Here is a 17,260-nt window from a genome sequence, read left to right as displayed (position 1 = left end):
GGAAGAATTTGCATAAATCCGCAATTCGGAAGCGAAAACTGATTTCCAAAATTGTCACTATTGAAGGAGCCTTCGGCTCCTTCCCAAGTGTATTCGATTTCGGATTGATAGCGGTTTGGCAAGTTGAACTTTCCCGGCGATCAACCGTCAGCGACGTTCTGCGTGACACCTAATTGATAAAAACAATTAAAGTCCGCTGTGCGCGATTGACTGTAAGACGGGTCGAATGGTACTAGTAGATAAGTGACCTGTTGGCGACTAAAAAAACGTAGAAAAACCAATCAATTTTCGTACTGCTTTCACTTTCAGCTGGCTGAAGCCAGCTGTCAGTGGCAATAGCCAATAGAAATGGTTCGAAACTTTACCACCAAAGAAGGGGACGTCGACGACGGTTTGTGACATTTGAATTGATGAGAATAAATTGATTCGATAACAAACCGGGTCACGTTACGAAATGTTGTTTTTTTTTTATTTTTACGTTCTCCAGTTAATTGCGTTTTATAAAGCAGGGGAGAAGGGCCACACTTAGTGTTGGATTGAAAATAATTTACTTTAAAAGGGCCTGGGACATAAACTAGCAAATATTTGTCCTGGTTTGTTGATGAAGGCATTACCTAGGCTAGCGAACGTTTTCCAGTGGCATGGATCATGATACATTTTGAAATCAAATAATAGGTAGCAAAAGGATGTATGCCCAGAGCAAACATTTTATTGCTTCGTTAAGTTCGCAATTTATCTTAGCAAATGAAAATACGACAAAAAGGCCTCACTCACTAGTAAGGGTTTGTTTATTTTCAAGTTAGTTAGGAAAATAGAATGTATGTATGCTTTGAGTACATTTTGGCATGCTAGCAAAGCGGCTCGAAGCCAATTATTGCGCTTAATTGTGGTGGAGTATGGACTTTATTGCAGGTGAACATAACATTCAACGGTTTCATTATATCAATTAACTATTGCAACATTTGGGTGCATGTGCAATTAAGATTGAACTATAACTGGCTGGTTTGTATATTTTAACTGTTGAAACAGATTTGTCAAAGGTTACTTACAAAACTTCCTCAGCATTCTTAGTCTTGAAATTCAAAGTTTCATTGAATAAATAGGAAGCTATCAAAAATTACTATTCAAGTTCCTTAACCGATTTTCACACGATTAATTATTTCATTTAATTTTGAAGGTGCTAATTTATTTGGACTATCTGGACGAATCCAAAAAAAGCAAAGCCTTCGGCTTGAACGTCTTTCTAAGACTTGACCCTTCTTCTTCGGCAGACTTCGCAGTCGGCTGTTACAGTACAGGACAATTAGTGGCTAGTGCAACGATCCTTTTGACTCTAACAGCCTCTCTCAGGCGAGACTCGAACATGCGACGACTGGCTTATTAGGCCAGCATCGTACCTCGAGGCCAACTGGGAGGCCAACAATCTTTTGATAATAAATCAAAAATTTTACCAAATGCTGAGGTTTCTGTTTATTGTATATTTTTTATTAGTTTTACTTAACGAACCGCTATGCAAAGTTTACCTATTAAAAGTATGAATCACCACTCGAGTTGGTTTTTCGAAAATATCAACAGATGGGTGTTACTGTGATTTGGCTACCTTTACCAAAAATAATGTCTCTGATTAGTCGCGTTCAGGGATGTAAAATCAGTGATTTGGAACAAATCTATGAGTTATCGCCACAGGCATTAATCATGAACCGTACAGTACATGACAAACAGTGAATCTTGGGCATTGATTACAAGATTTTGTTCTCTAAATAATCTCAGCAGTAGATCAGAGTGTTACAACTTACCTAGCTGGGAGAAAAAAAGGTCACTCATGTTGTTTGTATTGAGTTTCGCACGCTGCACTCAACCAAACGTCTGTATCTGTTATATTTCTTAACGCAATCATGCAATGAACATGATCTGACATGAGGTTTATCATAATCCGTACAGATCGCGACAAAGTATTTGTCGCTTACAAGTAGTGATATCAATGAATCCGAATCGGATCACTCGAAGCGATTTTTTTTCGTCTCTGGTCACTTAGTTAGTCTGAAAGACCATGTTCGTGCACTATCTGTTATAGCTGATCTCGATCGACTGTATCGTATGCTGCTTTGAAATCAACAAAGATGAGATGCGTAAGGATGTTGTACTCTCGACATTTCTGCAAGATCTGTCAGATGGTAAAAATTGGGTCCCTAGTTGGCCCCCATGAAGCAAGCCTGACAACCCCTACGAAACCTTGTGGTATTGGTAACAGCCAGCGCACAGTGGGACCATTCTGGAAAAAGCGGTCAAAAGTCTTTTTTGGTGTTTTCTGACGTTTTTCAGCGTAGGTGTCTTCGGAGAAGTCTCCTAAAAAAGTATTTTGCATCTGTTGACATTTTCATACAATTAGATATTAAGGGGATAACACATTTGAAAAAAATTAACTTTTTATTAGAACTAGATAGCGTGTTCATGTGTTCTGCAAAGTTGTAGAACTTTGAATTTCATCAAACTTTGTCGAAGATACTAAGTATCGGTACCATATAGTTTGTAAGATATAATTGACTTTCTGTTATGACCCCATAAATTCAGTTTATTAAACTTTTTGTACACAAAACCTCATCTAACAGGTTTGATCTATTCTACAAACTTTTAGATACTATCAAAATACGTAACTTTCCAGAAGATGTAAATATCGTATATTGATTTATTTGCCTTAAAAATTGATTTGAAGCATAAATTTTATCGTTTTTACAAGTAAATTTTTCCGTAAATAGGCACCTTCTGGCAGCTAAAGTTAGCATCGCTTGGACCGCCCTTGAATATAATACAATTGTGCCAAAAATCACGGCCAGGTCTGCACGGGCATTTCGAATTTCACTTTAATCGTTTTGGTTATTCTTATAATGAATTTACATATGAGTTTACTGGATTTATTTGAAAATATAATTGCACCGAGCTTTAAGTTCGTTTGGATATCCTATTGCATTCAATGTACAGCAAGTGCCAGAAACTCGTCTGTCATCACATCTGTTTACATTAAATCCAGTAGAATGTTGCCGATGTTGCTAGTTTTAGAATTTATTGATATAAAACAGCCATGAAATAAGTTCAACTATCCGGTGGGCATTATATGCCACAATCGGTACGTCAAATTTTAGTTCACGGTGCAGAAATAATAGATGCAGCTGTTCGAATAGATCAGTCGGTCGTCTTTCGGAAGAACCGCAAGAGTGCCGTAACAAAGAAATAAAACTTTTTAGAGAAAAGCGTGCACGTAAATGTTCAAGGTGTGTTAACAGTAATGAATCATGATTGTATGTAATTTTTTAAGTAATCTGATTTCTGAACAAAATATCGACAAACGAAGATGTTAATGACGTCAGATTCGTTGATTTCAACTTTAAGAAGACCAACAGTAAAAAAAATCAATGCGGTTGTTATCAGCAGCATACAAACTTTTATAAAAGTCTCAGAACGAAAGTATTCTGCAACGGATAGTGAAACAGATGTGGACGAGATCCTGTGAAATTATTATGAACATATAGGAATAATAAAACCCTGATACCTTGCTAAAACCAGCATATATGTATGTAATTCATAATTGAAATAACCAAAATGCCCGAGAAGTCCCGGCCGTGATTTTTGGCACACTTATACTATATTCTATGGCGGTTCAAGCGATGCGAACTTCAGCTGCCAGTAGGTGTCTATTTGTGGAAAAAATACTTGTAAAATGAATAAAATTTATGCTCCAAATCAATATTTAATGCAAATAAAGCTTCATACGATATTTACGCCTTCTAGAAAGTTACGTGTTTTGATAGTATCTAAAAGTTTGTAGAATATGTCAAACCTGTTAGATGAGGTTTTGTGTACAAAAAGTTTATTAAACTGATTTTAAGAGGGTCATGACAGAAAGTCAATTATATATCGCAAACCATATGATTGAGATACTTAGTATCTTCGGCAAAGTTTAATGAAATTCAAAGATCTACTACTATGCCAAATACATGAACATTCTATTTAGTTCCTATAAAAAGTTAAGTTTTTCAAATGTGTTATCCCCTTAATATCCAACTGTATGAAAATGTCAACAGATGCAGAATACTTTTTTAAGGAACTTCTCTGAAGGCACCTAAGCTAAAAACCATCTGGAAAAGCGAGAAGAGACTTTTGACCGCCTTTTTCCAGAATGGTCCCACTGTGTGGCGTAACCGGATTTGGAAGAGTATCCTTTAGGCGGCGTTGTATAATTTGCAGCAGTCAAGCCGATTACCCTTTTTTTAGATAGAGTAAGCCACTCCTCGGGTTCTCCATTCTTCGGGTAGCTTCTCCTCCCCCTAAATCGTGGAAATAACTTAGAGTAGAGTCATTGTCAGCGTTTCTCGGTCATGTTTCCAAAACACTGCTGGTAGACGGTTCATTCCGGCTGCTTTGTTGGTTTTCAGCAACCCAATTTCAAGTTTGACTTCTTGAAGATCCGGTGCTTGGACATTGCTGTCTTCCATTGGCATTTCTACTAGGGTAACTTCCGTTCCGCCTGCTTCTACAACTTCTCCATTGAGGTGTTCCTCGAAGAGGTGCTTCTACTTGCCGACCACCTCGCGCTCGTTTGTAACCAGATTCCCTTCCTTGTCCTTTTACATGTTAGGTTTCGGAGTGTAGCCTTTCAAGATTGGTTCACCTTCTCGTAAAACTTGCGCGTGTCATTAGCCCGAAACAATTATTCTAATTCTTCACAATCTCAGTCCTCCTTTCGGTGCTTTTGATGTAGGACTACGTCTTACGGCAAATTTTGAGATAGGGTGTCATTCCAAAAAATCGAAAAATGCGAGCGTCACGAAAAATGATAGGTTTTGAGCGCTAATATCTCAGCGGTTTTCCGATCGATTTTCAATTTTCTTACACCAATCGATCGGAAAATCTTCTAAGAATTGACCCAAATGAAGAAAAGTATGGATTCTTGATGTGGACTATTGAAAAATTGAAAATAATGAACCTATGTTTTACCAGATTTCTTGCTTTGTGATTGGTTGGAAGATTCTTTGCGATGGTTTAAACCTATACCAATTTGATATCTGTGCTTTGGAAGTAAGCCAAAACAAGTGACTAAGTTTCCTCATTTCAACAAGATTTCTTAACACTGCGATTAAACCTAGACTATTTTGATGTCCTTGTTTGGGAAGTACGCCAGAGAGAGCAACAAAGCCCCCACGTGCCAACAGATTTCTTACGAACGCGATTAAACCTAGTCCAATTTGATGTCTGTGTTAGGGAAGTGTGCCAGAAAAAATGACACAAGGTCGTAGTCCCAACAGATCGCAAATTCTTTACTGTGAGACGATTAAACCTCGGCGAATTTGATATCTGTGTTGGAAAAATGTGCTGCAGCTGTAGTGTTCGGTTATAATATGACTGTATGAATACGCATGCTTGCCGTTTCATTAGAAGTGTAGTGAAAAGATGTGCTGTTGATAAAATAGGATTAAATTGGTAAAATTCCTTCAACGTGGGGAACCATGGGCAATAAAAACAATCTTTAATTTCTGTAAGGTAGCAGGAAAGCAATAGTTTATGTTCTTGATTTTGTTAAATTGTTTCCAAATGCACATAGAAATAACTCTGAAATCTTCTGAGGATTGAACGTATGCAATGTTACTACCTTGATAAATGTTACATACAACGCATGTAGCCTGTATAGAGTAAGGAGGGGTAAAAGTACGATGCGGGTAAAAGTGCGATTCAGTGATTTATCGGTGCAGATTCCGAGTAAATTTTCTACATTGGCATGGATGGGTGACTACTTTGACAACTTGAATCTAACGTAAACTTTGGTAGCTTACGAAGCATAGTTGGTGAGTTATGAGCAAATGTTATTTTAGCGCGGTTTTGATGTAATTTTTCGTTATACGGCAAATACGATATCAACAGGAGGATATTACTTGTTGAAAATTTGTAGCAGTGTTTTACATCACTCACATATCTGTTTTGAAAACACGGCGAAAATAATTTACAAAATATATTTCGCTTTTCCGTAATTTAATCTAACCCCGTCAAGCGCCTAGCGGGGTAAAAGTTCGATTCACGGACGGGGCAAAAATGTATATCTAACTATATACAGCTTTAGGCACTATATTACAGATACTAGAAATCAAAGATCTGCTGAAAACTGTGTGCTCTACAGATGTTGGCCGAAGAAAAACAATGTGTTTCCGCTGATGAAATAAAAAACAAACGTTTGGAAAAGTTTCGATCTAACGGAGGCTGCAATACACCAGTGCAAAATAGCAAAAGTGCAAATTGAGAAAATTTCTCACCGAAACATACCGCAGATTGAAGATAATATGGTTTTATTAGCTGCTGCTGGGCTAATTTCATGGATTCTAGCTTCGAACTTTTGCCCTGCGGCATTCGCACTTTTACCCCACTAGCGGGGCACTTGATCAGAAGAAAGAAGAATTTATTTTGCAAAACACTATTACTGCAGATGATTTATAGTTGAATGCGAAGACATTGAGTTACTGCATCACTATAAAATATATTATGTTGTTGTCCTTCTTTGTATCTCACGAAAATTGATGACAACTTCAAACATCGCACTTATGCCCCGCCCTACTCTATATGTTGCATATAGCACGTATACATGAAGAATCGAATGATTACAAGCATGGATACATGCTGAAATTTTAAGGGCCATTCACTTATTACTCAATGTATTTGGGAAAGGCCCGACACTCGTCACGTAGTTTGTAAATGCTCCCCAAGTCGAACCGTTTTTGAGTAATCGAAAAAAATAAACCATGCGTAAAAAGCCTTGAGTGTACAGATAGATTGTAACCATCATTTGGGCGTAACTCCCCCCTTCCTGTCAGCAACCTCCGGTCATCAGTACCTCCTTTTGTCCCATCGTCACTTATGAGAGAACCGTTCAAACTTCTCGTAGCCTTCCCCATGGTCCCCCTCCCCTTTTGTCAATCCCTTCAGTTCTGATTCCCTTATATCAAGAAACATGTATGCCAAGTTTGATAAAGAACGGTCAAGGCGTTTCGGAGTTATGCCGCCCCCTATTAGGGACCCTCACCCCTCTGTCAGGAAACCTCCCCCCTCGTTTTGGTTAACCACCCAGTGCTGAATCTCTTATGTCAAGGAACATGTGTGCCAAGTTTGATGAATAATCGTCCAGGCATTATATTTCCAGGCAAAATATTTCACTAATCTAACGCCGTCAAGCGCTTAGCGAGGTAAAAGTGCGATTTACGGACGGAGCAAAAGTGCGACTCATGGTCGAGACAAAAATGTATAGCTAATTATATACAGCTTTAGGCACTAATGAAACAAAAAACAAACGTTTGGAAAAGTTTTATCTACCGGAGGCTGCAATACACCAGCGCAAAGTAGGAAAGGTGCAAATTGAGAGTATTACTTACCGAAACATAACGCAAATTGAAGATAATATGGTTTTGTTAGCTATTGTTGTGCTAATTTCATGGATTCGAGCTTCGCCCTTTTGCCCCGCGGTATTAGCACTTTTGCTCCGCTAGTGGGAAGAAAGAAAAATTTATTTTGCAAAATACTATTACCGCAGATGATTTATAGTTGAATGTGAAGACATTGAGTTACTGCATCGCTATCTGCGATCACTGCGCCCGCCGATCGATGATTTCTGCTTGTTCGACGTGTACAGCTAAAAAGCTTTCCACTACAGGACCTTTGAGGAAGTTTCCTGGCGTCACACGTTCAGAAGTTCTTTTGACAGCACCGAGTTATGACGTGTTAGTTAAGTTGTGTTCAAATTAAGTTGATTTTATTTTAACTGCAATCTATAATGCAAATGTAATGTGACAGAAGAATTGATAAAAAATGTTAGTGTTTAGTGTAAACGAAGTTTTTCCCTCGACCCTTTCGAAAATCTCCCATGGTGAAGTGTACAGTCCACTACTCGACCAGCATTGCTGGATTTGCTCCTCCTTCATTTGCTATGTACCACTCGATGGGTCATAAAGGGGGTTATTCAATTATTGCGAGAGTAAGGCCATTGCAAATCATATTAAAAGTTTTTGTCACCCCCCCCCCCTTAAAAATTGGCTTGAAAAATCGGGGGGCAAAAAAATAATTTTTAGGATATGAGTCAAATTTCTTTTTATAAAATCAATTGTCTGTGGGCTCTATAGTCTGAAAAACTCGAAAAATGAGTCTCCGAGTTGAATTAACGCTTCTAGCACGAAACAGAAATGGAAATTCGAACAATGGAATTTCCGAAAATCGTCCAAAAAAATTTTTCTTCGTTTTTGACTTTTTTCGTATATTTTTGCATAGAAAATAATAACGTATATATTATAAGCAAGAATAGATTCGGTTTTCACGTTTAAACCTTAAATAAAAATTCTTCAAATCCATGTTTTTTTTGCTCGATTAAAAAATTCACACCGGAAGGACAAAAACTTTATAAAATATTTGTAATGGCCTAATTAGAAATGAAAAACGAAAAATGAAAAATGAAAAATGAAAAATGAAAAATGAAAAATGAAAAATGAAAAATGAAAAATGAAAAATGAAAAATGAAAAATGAAAAATGAAAAATGAAAAATGAAAAATGAAAAATGAAAAATGAAAAATGAAAAATGAAAAATGAAAAATGAAAAATGAAAAATGAAAAATGAAAAATGAAAAATGAAAAATGAAAAATGAAAAATGAAAAATGAAAAATGAAAAATGAAAAATGAAAAATGAAAAATGAAAAATGAAAAATGAAAAATGAAAAATGAAAAATGAAAAATGAAAAATGAAAAATGAAAAATGAAAAATGAAAAATGAAAAATGAAAAATGAAAAATGAAAAATGAAAAATGAAAAATGAAAAATGAAAAATGAAAAATGAAAAATGAAAAATGAAAAATGAAAAATGAAAAATGAAAAATGAAAAATGAAAAACGAAAAATGAAAAATGAAAAATGAAAAATGAAAAATGAAAAATGAAAAATGAAAAATGAAAATTATGAAGTGAATTTATATTACTTGTTGTTGGTTACCCCGGTTCAGTATTCCTTGGCTTGTAGCAGTTGTAGCTTTTTCCCTATGTGGCATGTTATTAGTTCACAATTCAGCCCTAGTGGCCTGGAAAAAACCTGTATTTTTATTACTAGTTGAGCCCAAATCTTACGATCCGTAAAATATAAATGTCTGTTCTGAATTCAGAAAACTGCGGTTACATTCCATTGTTTGCCAGTGTTTGCGAAGATGTTTAATCTTTGTATCAATTCTTTGAGTTCTTCTTATATTGCATAATTTAGCGCTAAGCTGTACATAAAAGAATCATAGCCGGAAACTGAAACAAATAGTTTTTGTGGTCGTATTGGATTTAATTAAACTGAATAAAAACATTATCTCCACTGTGCTGATTCTATAGACAGGTAATATGGCTCTTTTGTGTGAGGGGCTCTGAACCTATTGTCTGCCGCAAACCGATTCATATGGTCGGTGTTAATTCAGACAGAACCTAGTGGCAAAATTCTGCCTTCGAGAAAAACGCATTCAAAGTTTGCTGCATTCGAAATCATCTTCTAACTCTGGCTGTTTGCAACATTTATGTAGTCTGATAAGAGTGAAATGCTGCTTAGAAAATTCTTGATCGTTTGCTATCCGGCTGATTTAACACCGACCATATGATATCGCGACAAGCAATCGAGTTGGGTAGTCAAGTCGAGCAGTCGAATCGAATGGTTTAGTCAAGCAGTCGGGTCAAGCGGTTAAGTCGAACAGTTGAGTCGAGCAGTTGAATCGAGTAGTCTAGTCGAGCAGTTGGGTCGAGCAGTCGAGTAGAACAGTTTAGTCAAGCAGTCTGGTCAAGCGGTTCAGTCAAGCGGTTCAGTCAAGCAGTTAAGTCGAATAGTCGAGAAGTTAAGTAGATGAGTCGAGCAGTTTAATCGAGCCGTTCAGCCGAGCAGTTAAGTCGAGTAGTCCAGTCGAGCTGTTGAACCAAGCTGTCAGTCGAGTCGAACAATCAAAAGGGTTAGTCTAGTCGAGCAGTCGATTAGAGTAGTGTAATCGAGTAGTTGAGTCAAGCAGTTCATTCGAGCAATCGAGTCGAGTAGTCCCGTCGAGCAGTGGAATCAAGCTGTTGAATCGAGCAGATGAGTTGAGCATCGAATCGAACAGTTGAGTCGCGCAGTCTAGTCGAGCAGATAAATCATGGTGCCCAGTCAAGCAGTTCAATCGTGCAGTAAGTCAAGCAAATGTGTCAAGCAGTCGAATCGAGTAGTTAAGTCGAGTAGTCCACTCGAGCAGTTAAATCGAGCTGTTCAGTCAAGCAGTCAAGTTGATCTGTCCAATCAGTTGAGTCGAGCAGTCGAATCGAACAGTTCAGTCGAGCAGTACAGTTAAGCAGTCCAGTCGAGCAATCAATTCGAGCAGTCTAATCGATCAGTCGAGCAGTCTAGTCAAACAGTTGAGCAATCAAGCAGTCGACCGGTGAAGTGACTGAGAATACAACCCATTGCTACGAAAGCGTTAGTTACCGATAAGCTTCTTATGACGTCCTCTCAGATGCCTGGTTTTCGGTACAGACATAAGCCTCTTATATAAATAGATTAAGGTCAGTCGCACAGCGTCACCACCGAAACTAGTTTGTAGTAAGACGAAATATAGTGTTTAAGTGTGAATATGATAGAATGGAAAGTAATTAGTAGGATTCGAATTTCCTAATCGTTCGTACTAATTTTGTATAGGGATTGCCTTTGTAGAACCACACTACCGAGTCTCGTGATGGGGTTACCATCTTAGATATGGTGCTGAGACAACACGTGTCTTTATTTAGTCACCCGCTCTGGATCAGATGCTGTCGTGAGTCGCTTCTAACCTGGAGTGTAGGCGCTTACAATGCAGATAAGCTCTTGATACAGCGAAAGTCCGGCTTGGCTACTATAAACAGAATCAGCAACAATCATATTCTGCATTCGTTTCACTCAATACTGGCATAGGGAATGCCTTCAACTGCAATTGGAAGTCATTGTACCGTCAAGTGTACCGAAGACTGAATACAGTGATGTCGAATTATGTACTGAATCGAAGTCTCTGATGAAAATAATAGTGATTAGAATGGTATCTCCCTAAGAATGTGAGGGATAGTTGGATAGTCATTCGAATGGCATTCGTAATGCGATTTTGTCTTTAGATACTTCTAAATCCAGTGGGCCTGACGGAATTCCGAATGCTTTGTTAAGAAGTTGTGTAGATGGTTTATTAGCTCCACTACATAGCCTATTCAGTGCCTCATTAGCAACAGGTTCATTCCCAAAGTTATGGAAGATCTCGCACATTATACCCATTCACAAAAAAGGTTCTAAGCTGCCGGTTGAGAACTACAGAGGAATTGCCATTCTCTCGGCCATACCTAAAATGTTTGAATCTCTGGTATATGAGCAATTGTATCTTGTTATTGAACCAAAAATTTCAAGTTTTCAACATGGTTTTCTTAAAAAACGCTCAACGGTAACGAATTTGGCAGAATTTGTCTCGAGAACTGCGCAATGGATGATGGATGGTTATCAGGTGGATACAATCTACACGGATATGTCGAAAGCGTTTGACGTAATTAATATAGATGCGATTACAGCTGTGTTACCAAAATATGGAATAGGCGGAATGAATCTGCAGTGGATAAACGATTATTTAAGAAACCGATCGCAATATGTCAAGATTGATAAAAGCAAATCAATGTCGTATCCCGTTTGGTCTGGTGTACCCCAAGGGAGTCATCTTGGACCTTTACTATTCGTAACTATCATGAACGAGCTTCCGGAACTACTTCCCGATGTTTACGTCCTAATTTATGCCGACGATGTTAAGATTTTTCTCCCAGTAAAATGCATGAAAGATTGTCGCATACTTCAAGATAGCGTCGATCGGTTCGTCGGCTTTTGCGGAATGTTTGGTCTCAAAGTGAATACAACGAAGTGCAGCGTGGTTTCGTTCACTCGAAAACCAAACAAATTGTTGTCTGAGTATTTAATAGAAGGTGACGTAATTCCTAGAAAGGATTGTGTATGTGATCTTGGAGTAGAAATAGATAATGAGCTCAACTTTGTTCGTCATGTGGAAAAGATAGTAGCAAAGGCAAATTCGCTGTTCGGTTTAATCAAACGCCTTAGTGGAGATCTGAATGACCCGTATACTATCATTACTCTATACAATTCCGTAGTACGCAGTGGTATTGAATACGCGAGCATAATTTGGCAACCATGCTATGAAGTTCATAAGAAACGAGTCGAACGAATTCAGAAAAAAATCATACGCTATGCCCTTCGGAATTTAGGATGGTCTGGAGAGATGCCCGATTACAAGTCGTTATGCATGTTGATTGGAACGGAAAGCTTAGAGAGCAGACGACGTACCACAGATGCTCTTTTCTTAAAGGATCTACTCAGCGGCAGGTATAACTCGCCATATCTATTGAGTCAGATAACCGTGTACGATGGACGTTCTTCGTTGAGGCGGGTTAGGCCTTTTCAACTGACAAATAGAGTCCAAAACTATGCTAGAAACGAACCAGTATACAGAATGATGTCCATATTTAATAATTATCGAGATATTGTTAATGTTCAAATGACAAAGCAGCAAATTAAGTGTAGTTTTAGATTGTTTTATGTAAATTTTATGTGATAATTAATTAGTTTTAATGATGATAACGGGCGAAGCCTATCAATCAGTTAATCAATAAATAAATAAATAAATGGTATTTTACTCTGACAGCCCTCTGACGGCGATGTTTGTTGGTTTCGTCCTTCATGTATGTGCCGACCAAGTTACGATGAGCATTGTGCCACTGCGTGCCCTCGTCCCAGTTAGCTTCAAGATATGATGTCGGTCTAACAAACCAGTTATCGTATGTTCGAATCTAGGCAGGGCAGTATTGCTAGATAGAGCCAGTATGATCGTTTCACTAACCCGTTCCAGTCCTGTATGTTCTGTACTCTAGCAGCCGGCTGCGACGTCTTCGATAAGAAGGGGTAAACTGTTTGGAAGACGTTCGAGCCCAAGGCTTTTTTATAACCACTGTGAGTAAACCTTCTTTACGTCAACCTACCCCTATTGAAAAATCTTCTGATTCTTCGGCAAAAATAAAAGCATTCGTAGAAATTCGATTTGCCAAAGCAATATGTTTTCTCCTTATTTCAAAGTTTTTGATACGAACCCCGTAGTTTGGTCAACAGGCCACAAGATGAACGTGATAACTCACAAAACAGTTTCATTTCCAGCAAAAAATTGACAATCTCCTTTCACTCTTTCCCTGAAATAATACGCGCAAAATCCTTCCTACTTCCGAGTTTGTTTCTCCGCACGCTCGAATTAAACTGGTTCGCGCAAATTTATATTACGATTATAGGACTAAATACGGCATACACTCGAAAAGTGACACGACAAGTCGAAAATATCGCAGAAATCTTTCGCTTCGCAGCAGCCACGCAGGAACCGGTCTGTTACACAAACAGACTCGGATAGCAACAAAGCAAGAAAAAAAGCGCAAAGAATCCGCTAATGTGCAGCGAAATCGCCACTCGGACGAGCAACATCGCTGATAATAAATATTGTGCGCCTATCGACTAACTATCTATATGGTATGTGCCAGACACGTCAAATCGTTTGCGTTGTGCCGAACGAAGATGCGATTCTGAATTTGTTGGACCGATCGATGGATGGTGTGGTGTGTCCACACTAGACGCAGGAGGAGGAGGTGAAGAGGTTCATTGACTCGCGGATTTCATTCGCGTCTCGTCTGCAGTTTTATTGTCCGCTGCTGGCCGGTCGGTCGGTGTGGCGATCTACTACGTAACGAGCGACCCGCGGTCTCCGCCGCTCCAATAGCTGGAAACAGGTTCGGCAGCTAGTTATGTGCCGTCGTGACTAGGGGGGTGACGCGTGAATTCACCTCAGGCCGAGAGTATGTTGACAGGATATGTTGCACGTGAGCGATCCATGAAAAGTGTTTTTCATGAAAATTGTCAGTTTATGAATTTAAATGAAAATTAGCGTCCCTCGAAAGTTTTCAGTATTTTCTTGCGTTTGAAATAGATGCACGTTTCTAAGAACTATTTACATTTTATTCCTTGGAAACTAGTTTTTTGAAGTTCAATTCATGTTATTCAGCCCTACGGTTTTAGTTCTTCCAGAACTACTCCCTCAGATGCCAAATATTCTACTGTTATTATTCATTGTGACAGATTGAAACATTCTGAACAAGTCATAAATGATCGTCATTCGAAGTTTGTTCTTAATCTTAATAAATCGCAGGGCAGCTGCGCAGCAGCAAGTCCGTCACAAGGCTAGAAGTGTGCATTTCAAGTCTAGAAACAAGATCAGCCGTTTGCACCATTCTTGTATGGTTTGCCATGACCAAGTTTAAGGCCAGCCTCAGTTGATCGGATCGCATAATTTACGTAACACAAAACCGGCTCATTATAGCGGTTTGCGAAAATCGATTCGCACGATCTGAGCAGCTTCCATATGTGTGCTCCGCTCCGTATGGACGGGAAGGTGGAAGGAAATCGTTCACGAAAGTGAAAGTTTTGAACTTTCGCCCCTTTGAGAAACACAGCGTGTTATAACGGACTAGCATTAGAAGAGCAGACGAGCAGAACGTGACTCCGGGTGCTGGGGTCAAACCGATCAAGCTGCTACTGCATGCTGGTCGGTTGGTTCATCTCGTTGCAGTGTATCCAGCACGAATTGCAATCCGGAACGATCAAGATCGATACTTTCCCTTTCCGCGCGAGTGCCAACCGGTGCTCGACCAGTTTTATCTTGACACCCTGATCATCCAGTCTTTGTGTGCTAATTCAGTTCGAGTCGTTTGGCCGTTTGTTCCGCTTCCACTTTCGATTTCAACATCTCCTCGGTAACCATTCTCTGCAGTATTAGTCATCGTAAAGGCATTAGGAACACGTTTTAGGAAACTTCACTCGCTGCTGGCAGGTGTCAATATAAAAACTGATGTATTTGCCATCACACCAATATGGCAAGTTTGAGAGATTTTTATATGGTCATCGACTGGCTCAACCCAATGACTGACTGACTTATAGTAGGGGACAAAGTCAGTTCTGCGGTTGACTAACGGATTCGGTTGCGGTTGTCAGCTTGTCATTTATCACACCTTTACGACTTGGGTACCTACCCAATTTCTACGCATTCATTATTTAGATACCTTTTTTCGTCTCCTTACCGTCGACCATTCGTCGATGATCGCCATTTATCCGATTGCTTCTTTCACTGCACGCTTCGTCGGAGCAAGTTTACAAACCGGTAGTCAAACGAGTTATTCACCAAGGCATCCCATTCCAACAACCAACCGCACAAACCGTCGCCGGTAGGCCGGTTCCATACTTACGGTTCAACCAAGCGTGAAATTATCCGCAAATGAAAACGAGCTTTCTCATGTGCACATATTCGAAATAAGATGCGATTTAAGTGATGCTGCAGTTTTCCCCCAGGTACAAACTGCATCTATGTATTATTCAATGGGTCAATTTAGTTGAAAGTGGAATTTCAATTCGGTGATTAATCAAAAGAATACAGCATTACATGATTGTAATTTTTTTTTCTTATTTGGTAAATAGGATATCTTCGTAAACATCTAGTTTCATATAGTCTCAGTCTGCCAACCGTAACTCAATAAGCGTCTAATTTTTGCTTTTACACCCGTTACTCATTTTAAATGTGATTTACGTGAGCTAGATTGAAATTTTTAATAACCAGATCAAATCTGCGAGTTATGATTCAATTATGTTTGGTACACTAGCAATTTTACAGTAAGCGGCATTGTTATAAAAAATGAAAATTTATAATTTTCTTATGTCATGTGAATTTATGAATTACTGAATTACTGATTACGTATCGAAGCATTACGAAACGCTGATATTAACGTAATTATTGCATGTTTTATTTAGGTTGGCAACACCCTCTCAACCTTACATGATTTTCTTTATTTTACACTTCATCTGACTTATCAGTCTTAATGAACCAGGCAATTACAAACTAGAGTTTGTGATCATTCGCTTAAATCTATGCAAAGGTTCACTGAAGTCAAACTACTGTTCAACACGACTAAACGTTCTATACACGATGCAATCGGTTCATTGCGGCTGAATTCCGTCCGGGTCCTTAGTACGGGTGCACGACGTTAAGCATACGGAGGATAGGCATACGGACATTAGGCATAATTTACAAAATTTTGCCTTCATACGACTACGCGCTTGAGTCAATGATCGCTGCGTCACAATGGAATGGGAACCGGGGCTTAGTATAACATCGTTTGTCATAAAAACATTGGCATAAATAGAAGGGACAATTTGGCAGTAAAACGTTTTCGTCCAGTTGAGTTTCGGCCATTTGTGTTTCGACCATTCGTACGTAATCTGACGCACCCTATATGTAATGCATTTTCAAACTGAGTCGATTAGACCACTTGCAAGCTAATGGCAGATCACCTAGCGTGCGTTATGCCTGCAATACCCTATCTTCCATTATGCCTAACGTCTATTATGCCTAGCGTTTATTATACCTATCGTCCATTATGCCTAACGTATTGATGCCTAACGGCCGTATGCGTAATGTGGCACGCTCCATGGAACTCCCGTCTAATCTCGTTAATTATTGTTTCTATTTTGGCGTGGCGGAATCGCTGATGGAACTTGTCTGCCTGCAGAAAAGTAATCCACGATCATTGCGGTAGAGTCGTCGGATGTTTAGCCACGCATGCATGTCGCTACATCAATGCTTCCTCGCATTCGCAAAACACCGCACTGATCCAATAACGGCTTTATTTTTCTTTAACTTCACGAGCCAAAAGCGATAACTTTGTAAGGAAAGGTCCTAGAGATTTGCAGCCTTCTGCAAAAGCATGTGTTTTGAGTCCTTCAATAATCGTCTAGAACTATTTATCGTTGTAAAGTGCAACCAACATAAGCTAATTATGAAAAACTTATTTTTGAATAATTTCCAAAGGAAATGCTTTATAGCTTTGCGCTCGATAGAGACAAGCTTTAGGGTGAAACACTGATTTTAAAAAACCACTTGCCCCATTTTACCCCACAGGCTCGTAAAGCTATGGCAATTTAAATCTTGAATATGCAATAACTTAGCAAATAAAGGTTCAAGAAATGTGCGGGCTTCTGCAGAAAGGTGTTTCGAGTGCTTCGATAATTACCTAGACCAATGTGTTCTTGTAAAATGCAACTAACAAAAGCTAAGTATGAAAAACTAATTTTCAAAGAAGTTTCAAAGAAAAT

The sequence above is a fragment of the Sabethes cyaneus genome, chromosome 2 (genome assembly GCF_943734655.1).
Source record: "Sabethes cyaneus chromosome 2, idSabCyanKW18_F2, whole genome shotgun sequence".
Lineage (NCBI taxonomy): Eukaryota > Metazoa > Arthropoda > Insecta > Diptera > Culicidae > Sabethes > Sabethes cyaneus.
The sequence above is the reverse complement of the archived record's forward strand: the minus strand, read 5'-3'. Positions refer to the sequence as shown.